Source organism: Chinchilla lanigera, unplaced genomic scaffold (assembly GCF_000276665.1).
Source record: "Chinchilla lanigera isolate Chin_1 unplaced genomic scaffold, ChiLan1.0 scaffold00016, whole genome shotgun sequence".
Classification (NCBI taxonomy): domain Eukaryota; kingdom Metazoa; phylum Chordata; class Mammalia; order Rodentia; family Chinchillidae; genus Chinchilla; species Chinchilla lanigera.
In genome coordinates, this window is record NW_004955417.1 from 20,180,039 (window position 1) to 20,189,323 (window position 9,285).

Sequence of the window (9,285 nt, forward strand, 5' to 3'; positions counted from 1 at the left end):
TTTTTTTTTGGTTTTTCTTCGGTACCAGGAACCGAACTCACGACCTTGCACTTGCCAGGCAGGCGCTTTGCCGCTGAGCTAAATCCCCAGCCCAGTGCTCTGATGTTTTGAAATAGGTATTCATAGCTATAATCTTCCACTGTAGCAGCCACTGCTGTATCTCACAGATTATGGAACGTTGTGATTCCATTTTCTTCTTCTTCTGAGAATATCTTAATATCTGCCTGGATTTCACTAATAGCACACTAACTGTTCAAAGGGAAATGCTTCACTCTCAATGTGTTTGTACAGTCTTTGTAGTTTGTCTTGCCATTGATTTTTAGTTTCATTCCATTGTGATGTGATAAGATCAAGAAAATTCATTCTTTTTGTCTTTATTAAGACTTATGGCTGAAAATTGGATCTATGTGGTAGAAAGTCCATAAGCTGTCGACAAGAATTTGTATTCTGTAGTTATTGGATGAAGGTTTTGTACATGCCTGTCACTTCCAATTGACTTAGGGTGTAATTTAACTTTGATTTTATTTATTGATCTTTTGTTGGGATGCCTTATGTAGTGGTTTGAGTGGAACAATAAAGTTCATTTTGTTGGAATCCATTTTTCCCTTATGTTGAAGAGTATTTGTCTTATCAAATTAAGATATTTATTTATATATGCTATACTTATTTGTGTAAGGCCTGGGGGTTAGTTAGTTTAATATCAAGTCTCTGGCAGATAAGGCATGCTGTGAAGTCCTCTTCCCTGGTCTTTAGATCGTCATCTTTGAGCCATGTTCTTACTTGGGGAAAGGGAAACAAATGCTTTTGAAACTTAGAAGAACGTGCATCTGGGCTCTTGTTCGCACGTAATCCTTAATACTGTAGATTGGTTGGGTCTCTATCTCTTTATCTCTCTATCTTTCCTCTAGCATGTATCATCTATCTACCTACTATCTATCTACTATTTATCTTCTATCATCTATCATCTATCTATCCACTCTCTATCTATCTAATTGTCTATCTATCCATCTATCTAATCTATCTATCTTATCTATCATCTATGATGTGCACTATATATCAGGAAAAAATGAAACAAATTTGAAGCAATACCAGCAGAATTCAATGTAATCAATAATTCAAATACTAAATTATGTGTGATGGAAGAAACACACAGTAGTACAAAGTATCCAACCTAAACTGACAAAATAGAGAAATCATTTTTTTCCAGAAAATTCTATATTCATATCAATATTTTATAATTGATTTCACACTTAAAGTTTTAGTAAAACAGAAATATTTTATATTTATTTTTCCTATTAACTTTAATGTACCATTATACATATTAATAACTATAAAATTATTTAAATTATAGGTTGAATCCTCAGATGAAAAATCATTTTTCCCCTTTGCTTTGTACACTCAGACATTCTGGAACTGGCTCTGAAATCTAGACACTCTTTTTGTCTATAAATTTAAGAAATTAGAAAAAATAAAAACCTGACCAAAGACCATAAGTACATGTAAGACCTAGGATCTCAATTAGAATCCCTTGTCATTAATACACAACAGCCAAAAAAAGGAACAAACTGAAGTCTGTGAGTTTGTGTGTAGAACACCTGCTCTTTCCCATTTGCACTTGTGTTATTTAACTTTGATCACAGAAAACCTTAATGCTAAACTTTAATTGCTAAAAATTTGGCAATATATATATGTCTATTGTCTGTATCTAACTTAACAATTTAGCATGCTTGAAAATACAGCTAATATCTAGGATCACTATGATATTCTACAACTGAACTCAAAATTTTTATGGAGTGATGACTGACATCCATATTTTCACGAAATGGCAATGTTTTACGAGATTCAATTCATGAGGGACACTAATAAAGTTGTTTCATATTTATGTTCATGTTACATTTCGATATCTCCCAATGTTCTATTAACTTTATGTGATTTCAGATTCAACTTTAGAGGTTTTAATACCCATAGAAAATATAAAATATTCAGTAAATTATTTTTATGGAAATATCAGTGCAGATGTTTAACATTTTGCACAAATTAAGACATTTTCTATCTGCATGCTTGATTTTCCTTCTGTCAGAGCCAAATTCGTGAATTTAACACAGAAGGAGCAAAATCACGCTATCTAGAAATTGGTAGATGAAAAACAGTTTTGTCAAATTTCAAAGAGTTGTTGATGTAGTTCTCCCCTGACAGGCAAGGTTACTGCATAAGGCATGAAAGAACACTGAGAGAACCTCCAGTGGAGTAGGTGCTTTGTGTTAGAGCTCCTATTTTGCTTGTCAAATTATTATCCATATTCCATTGTCATCAATGGGAGTTGTCTCCATTAAAAGCCTGATCTCTGCCAGGCAGCGTCCTTGAACCACCACTTGAACCAAACTATCTAGTAGCTTTGCATTTCCACATCTACACTTTCTTTCACTTTCCTTTCAAGCTCTTCTTTTCACCCAGGAGGTAGAGTGCTATCCTAGTCTGTTCAAGCTGTTGAAACATAGTCTAAACACAGACTGGGTGGTTGATCAGTAAAGAAATTCATTTCCCACAGTTTTGGAGATTGGATTAATATCAATCTCTCACACATTCAGAATCCTAGGAGGTCCTGCTCTTTGGTTTGTAACAGTCCTCTTCTAGTCCCCAAGGAAACCCTCAGGGAAGCAGGGCAAGTGCATGCTCTTGCAACTCATAAAAACATGCATCCCATCCCTGAGTGCCCTGACCACATGATGTCTCCTATCCCCAGGCATGGCCCAAACATACCCACCTTCTAATACCATCACCTTAGGGAATAGAGTTTCAATATGTGACTTGGGAGTGGGGGTGAGGACATTCAGTTCATCCTGGTTCACAGGATCAATGATTATTTTTGTTACTTCTTACATGGCTTCTCTCTTTTCTTAACCCTTTTCATTCAAAATTGAATAATTTCATATTGAAAGATGATACATATTTTTACCACACAGATCCCATTCAGCTTAGAAATTGCATCTTCAATTCATAGTTTTTAAAATCTAAAAAAAAAGTAAAAATTGCTTTTCTTAGGATATGTCACTTTGGTGAGGATTAAGCGGGTACTGCTGACCTTCATCTCAATCTTACTACATTGCGATTGGCTTCACTCTACAGAAGTCATTTCCCCCTCACCAAATATATGACTTTAGTATGCTCACAAGACCAGATCATTTAAACAAACTAGGAACCACACATGGATCAGAGTTTGTCAGTTTGAATTCATTAAACACTCACTTAGTTGTTAAATTCTGTCTTTTATCTAATTATGTGGAAGTGCTTTAGTTCAGTGACTGTGGACCCTGAAACAATGATATCTCTCAGGGAGCAAGAGGCAAACTGTCCACTCATCTTCCACTCTGTGAGAGGCTTCTGAGCAAAACTGAAACACACTCAGAATGAGAACAATGCCGACACCACATACCTGGCCTAATTCCATACACAGATCCACCATCTTTTAATCCGAAGTTTCAAAAAGGAATTGCTTTTCGTGTACTCTTACCAATTAAAGTTTTCTGCCTCAATTAAGCACTTCTACATTTGCACTTAAAGGCCACCTGTTCTAATTAGGAAATTATATCTGATTCCCAGTCTTCTGAATACCATCGTTTTGTAACCCAATTAGCTTGAATAACTCACAGTGCTCCAAGGTCACTGTGCTCAATTCAGCTGCCTGCTTTAGCAAGAACAGTTCACACATCTGAAAGCTGAGTTACAATTAAAATTAATTCGAAGACTTTCCATTATTTGTGTCTTCTCTGTGATCTGAACCCCCTCCCCAAGCCTTTTTTCTCCCCTGCAGTTAGAATAGCATCAATACGAAGTAAAGCACTTCGTAGCTCCTTCAGACAACTTTTCCGCATCAGACACTTCAGTAGTTTGCAAATGTATCCCTAGAAAGTCATTTCATGTTAGGCTGGGCTTAAAAGACCCAAGAGAATTCTGCCTTCATCAGCACCATCACTGGGGCTGTCTCCATCTCAACCACCGAGATCACAAATTTAGTATTTGCTTCCTGGCCAACCAGACAGTTGATCTTGTGGTCTCCTGGTTCTTTCTCTTTTGGAAAACCTCAGATGCTGCTTCTATTGAGCTAATAGAAAACCACAGGGAAATTATACATTTTGCTTATTTCAGATTCTTGTTTACCGTTTTAATACCAGTGCACTAAAGAACAAACTGTCCAGAGACAAGAAAGAAGAGAACAAACTTCTGCAGCTGGTCTTACTTCTCTAACTACACAGTTTTTGTTTTCTAGCAGTGTATCAAGGATGATGAACTATATGATCCCTGGCTTTTCTAAGGCCAGCTTTCCAGTTTCTCTGCATGTGTCTCCAAGTTAATACAGCTACAAAGTAGGGTCCCTTGTGGTCAGCTGACTTTAGGCATCTAATTTTAATGCTTCCACCTATGGCTGGTGATGGAAATGTGGTCATGGGCTCAACAAAGTGGCACAGGCCTGTTAGTAAATATAAAACCACTACACGAAATTAGGAAGAAAAAATAGTGTCAGTCTCTCTATCATTCCTTCAATCTCTATGTGTCTAACTCTGTCTCTTTGATAGTGGGAATGTGCTTCTGTTATTATGGTACCCTTCAATCTGATGGCTGCAAGCAGGAAAAGCAGAAAAGCCAGGGGTGTCATCCAGTCTGAGCCCTATGGTCGGAGAACCAGGAGGTCCAATGCATGTTTGAGAGCAAGAGAAGAGATCTTATCCCAGAAAGACAGAGACAAAAGGTACACTTTCTCTGGGTCTATTCAGTGAATGATGCCTGTCCGCACTGGTAAGAATGGATCTTCTTTACTCAGTCTGTAGAGTCCAGTGTTAATCTCCTTCCTAAAATACTCACAAACAGATGTTTCATTGGCTTTCTGGGTATTCCTTTCCCAGGGAAGTTGACACAAAATTAATCATCACAATTGCCTTTGGAAGAATGTTACTGAAGTACAATGATTATTGCTAAACAATACAGCATGTAAATGTTACAAATTACAATATTTAGTTCATTGTGAAATGCATACTGGAGATTATGCCCTTGAAATTGAATATTTCATTGACACTCTTACAATGTCTCATCCCCTAGCAAGTCAAACAATTGGCGATGTACATTTTAAATAAACTTTAAACCAAATGGACCTAAGGGAAAATGACAAAAAAAGAAGAGGATGTCTCTCTGGACTTGGAACTCTGTGGTCTGGGACTCATGATTTTCCATGAACTATGAACTCAAATGCTCGTTTGGACCCATGTGTGTTTTATAGAGAGCTGTAGCCACATCATGGATCTTTGGAGGTACTCCTTCATTGAAAGTTGGGCATTCTTTTTAGTTTATCAACAATATTGCTAGGACTTCTTGATCTTCCTATCAGAATACTAGTCCTACGATGTGCAAATCTGGTGAACTCAGTCTCTATGCCAAAGTTATTGCCTGAATTACTGTGATGTTATTAAGTTCCCTGACTTAGAGCATAAAACTTCCACTCTGGTTTCTCAGATTCAGTTAGACCATATGATTGTTCAGCTGAGTCATGTTACTTAGTTCCTCAAAAAGTGCTTGATTTATTTTTATTGTTATGCTTTCATATCAAGAATTATTATAGAAATAGTGAAGTAGATAATCCTTATGTACTTGTTGCAAAATAGCAATACTACTTAAAGTTTTCCTTAGTCTTAGTAACAGAAAAAAAATGCACTTTGAAAAATTCTCATGTTTTCTCATTATTTGTAACAAAAGTCATTTTGACCTTCAAAAAATGCACCTGGCTTTTAGGCAAATGGATTCCTGAAGTGTTTGAGGAAGTCTTATTCTATGATAGTATAGGTATTTATTGTTGCATAAAAATTATCTGCAAAGAGCCATTTTTTAAATCACAACTCTATTGGTTGCCTGGATGGTTCTGTTGCCTGGGCCAATAAAGCTCATCTATTCAGCCAGGGTTAAACCAGGCTGAAACAGCCAATGAGACCTTCTCATATGTTTGGTCCTTTCTCTCTTTCCTGTCTAGGGCAGGAATCTGCATAGCAAGGTGAATTATCAGGCCTCTTGAATGGTCAATACATTCCAAGAGGCAGGGAGAACACGCCACAGCTCTGCAGCCTGGACTTGGAAATGGAACGACAAACCTTCAGCTGCCTTCCATTAATCAAAGCAGGACTTTCAGTTGCCTCAAAATCAAGATTGAAAGGAAAATGGATGGCTGCTTTTCTGTATCGCTGTGGCATTTCCTGAGTCTTATTTTATCCTTATTAAAAATGTGACAACAAATATAATTATGGAGTTGACCCCATTTTTAATTGTCTGTATACTAGAATACAGATGCGTTTTCTCAGGCCTGTTTCAAAGTCACATAACCTAACCCAAAGTCTATAGGGCCTTCTAACACTCTTGTACTGAGAAGCTCTGCAGCTCCCCATGATATGTGTTCTTCCTTATTGCAACTGTGACCTTTGTCTTTGTTGAACATGAGCACATGATCAGAAACAGTGATTACCAAGACAATGGTAAGCATTAAAGATGCTATAAAACGATTTTTCTCAAGAAGTTTACAGGTCCAAGAAGTGGAGACCAACAAGAAAATAAGCAATTTCACTTTAGTACAATAAGCACTTGTGAGAGCTCTTGAGAAATGCTTCTCATGTTGCCTAGTACAAAAGTTCCATGGTTACAAATGTACTGAGGTATTAAGTCTAGATTGTACAGGTGGCGGCTGATTTCCTTTAACATCAGTCTACTCAGTCTCAGTTTGGAGGGGCCAAGTGAGTTTGTGATAGGTATAGTCTCATGTTTCCCTTCGAAAAGTTATGTCGGTCTGCTACAGTTCACTTTTGAGAGGTTGTCTCCTCTCAAAATGATGCTTTATATTACCAGATGTTTATTTTGTTGTTCTTGAGTGTGTTTGCTAATAGGATACTTTGTGTTGCTAAATATTTATTTCTAGCTTCTTCTGTCAATACCATCTTCTTAATCATCTTTATTGCTTTTTATTTAATCAAACTTAGGAAGCATGACTAGATTTAAAGTGACAGTTAACCATGACTTGAATATCTCCTCCTAAAATGTTGGCATTTATTTGTTAATTTTTTTATTTCAAAAATTAAAAAACTGACAAAGCAACAATGAAGACAAAATCAAAACAACACAAAAATGTCAAAAATGATACATGACTTCAAGACAAAATGATAGAAATTTACAATGGCTGCTAAATTATACACTATTATCTTCAACGAAGTTGCTCAGTCCATTAGATGTAAGAATATAAGATTGATCAATCAAAGACAGTAACAAGTAAAAAAAAAAAACCAAAAACTAAAAAAAAAACCACTGGAAAAGATGCAGAGATTCACTGTAAAAAATAATAGGAGTTCAAAAGTGGTTCTTATACTGCATATTGTTTTGAGATCAGTTTTTTATTGTTGATGTTAGATATAAATATATGAGGTGAGCAACAAATACAGTAAATGATTAAATTTTTAAAATTACAGTAAAAGACACATGACCATTACTTTCTCACAAAATACTTGCCCTTGCTTAGAACGCACTTATCTCATCACTCTTGCCAATTTCTGAAGTGGTTCTGAAAGTCTTCTTTCATCAGTGTCTTTAATTGTCCTAGCTATCTCAGTGTCCTGGATTCATTCAAAACTTGAATTTCATGGTCATTTTGACTTTAGGAAAGAGCCCGAAGTCTCACAGTACCAGCTTTAGTGAATAAATGACAATGTGTTTTTTACTGTAATAAAATTTTAAAATTTAAACACTCCTTGCATATTTTGATCATGAGTGTGTTTGTGTGTGTGTGTGTGTGTGTATGTGTGTGTGTTTTACAATGCATCTTAAGTAAATCTCTACTCCAGTGCTCTTCATCTCTGAGATGCAAGGTCTTTTTGTGAGTGTCTATTTGTGTATGAGTGTGTGAGTGTGTGACATAAACACATATGTAGAAACCACATTTTTCAAACTTACACCTGGAGCAATTTAGACTTTGAATTCTCTTTAAAATGATGAGAGAAAACTCAATACAGTTTAAAATATGTTATTCACATTTCCTGGAGTTTTAAGAGTTCTACTAATTGCATTGCATACTAACTTACATTAAGAAAGCAGGCTTACATTTCAATGCCTTTGCTCTTTAATCCTGTGCCCTATTACTAAGTAAGCTAAATTTTCTGAATAGAAAGGCAGGTGTGTCTTCATCCACGTATCTTGTGTCAAAATAATCACATGAAATCTGTCTTAGATCAAAATGTAAGATCCTGAAATATTTTTGTCTTTTAAAGTAGTGATTAGAAGTTTGATAACTGGAGAATAATTTGGACATGAACCAACTCACTAAAAATATTGTATGGGTGAGATAATAAATTAACTGCGATGTTTGATTGATTACTTACTTCTTTCATTGTTTTGCTGTTCGTCAGATCCTACAATGGGGTACACACTGCTATAAGTGAATGAGATGAGACTTTGTTCCAAGTAAGAAATGAACTTAGTGGAGAAGACAAGGTCCATCGTCAGCGGCAGTCTCCCATGGAGCACTATTAGGAGGCATACAGGGTGCGAAGACTGGAGTATTGTACACAGAGCTCCGAGAAGGGCGAATGCCTGTATCCAAATGGTGAAGCTGCCTACGGTTGATTAAACAGCATATGGAAGAGTGTGGGGGTAAGAGAAAGAGTGGAACATTTGGGAAATTGTAGGCAATTATGACTACAGCACAGAGACGATGCGGCTGGGAATGCATGTTCACAGGGGACTTTATTTGAGGCTGTTTATTTTTAGTCAAAGATAGTCACTAAAACCTTTCACTCTAAGAGGAGACATGAGTATGCCTGCACTGTGAAATTTTCTTGTGTGCTACAGGACAAAGGATGTAAGGACAGGGTGGGCGACCCAGTGCAGGAGCCGTTGCTGTACTACAGCAAAACTGCGAATTAGGTCTGAAAGCAATGTAAGTAAGAAGGGAGAGAACTGATTGATGGCAGATTTAGGAGGAATGTGAAAAGACTTGGAAATCTTGTGGATACACTGGATAAGGGAAAGGGAGCCTGGGAAGTTTTCCTGCTCAAGCAGTCGTTTGCATGACCATGCAACTTATATAAGAAAACAAGTTTGGGAGGAGATACAGATAATAGAACAGGAGGCCGGACATGTTGGCACACGCCTGTAATCCCAGCACTTAAGAGGCTGAGGCAGGAGGATTGCTGTGAGTTCAGGGTAACCTGGGCTACAAAGTGAGTTTGAGGCCAGCCTGAACTGCATAGTGAAACCCTGTCTCAA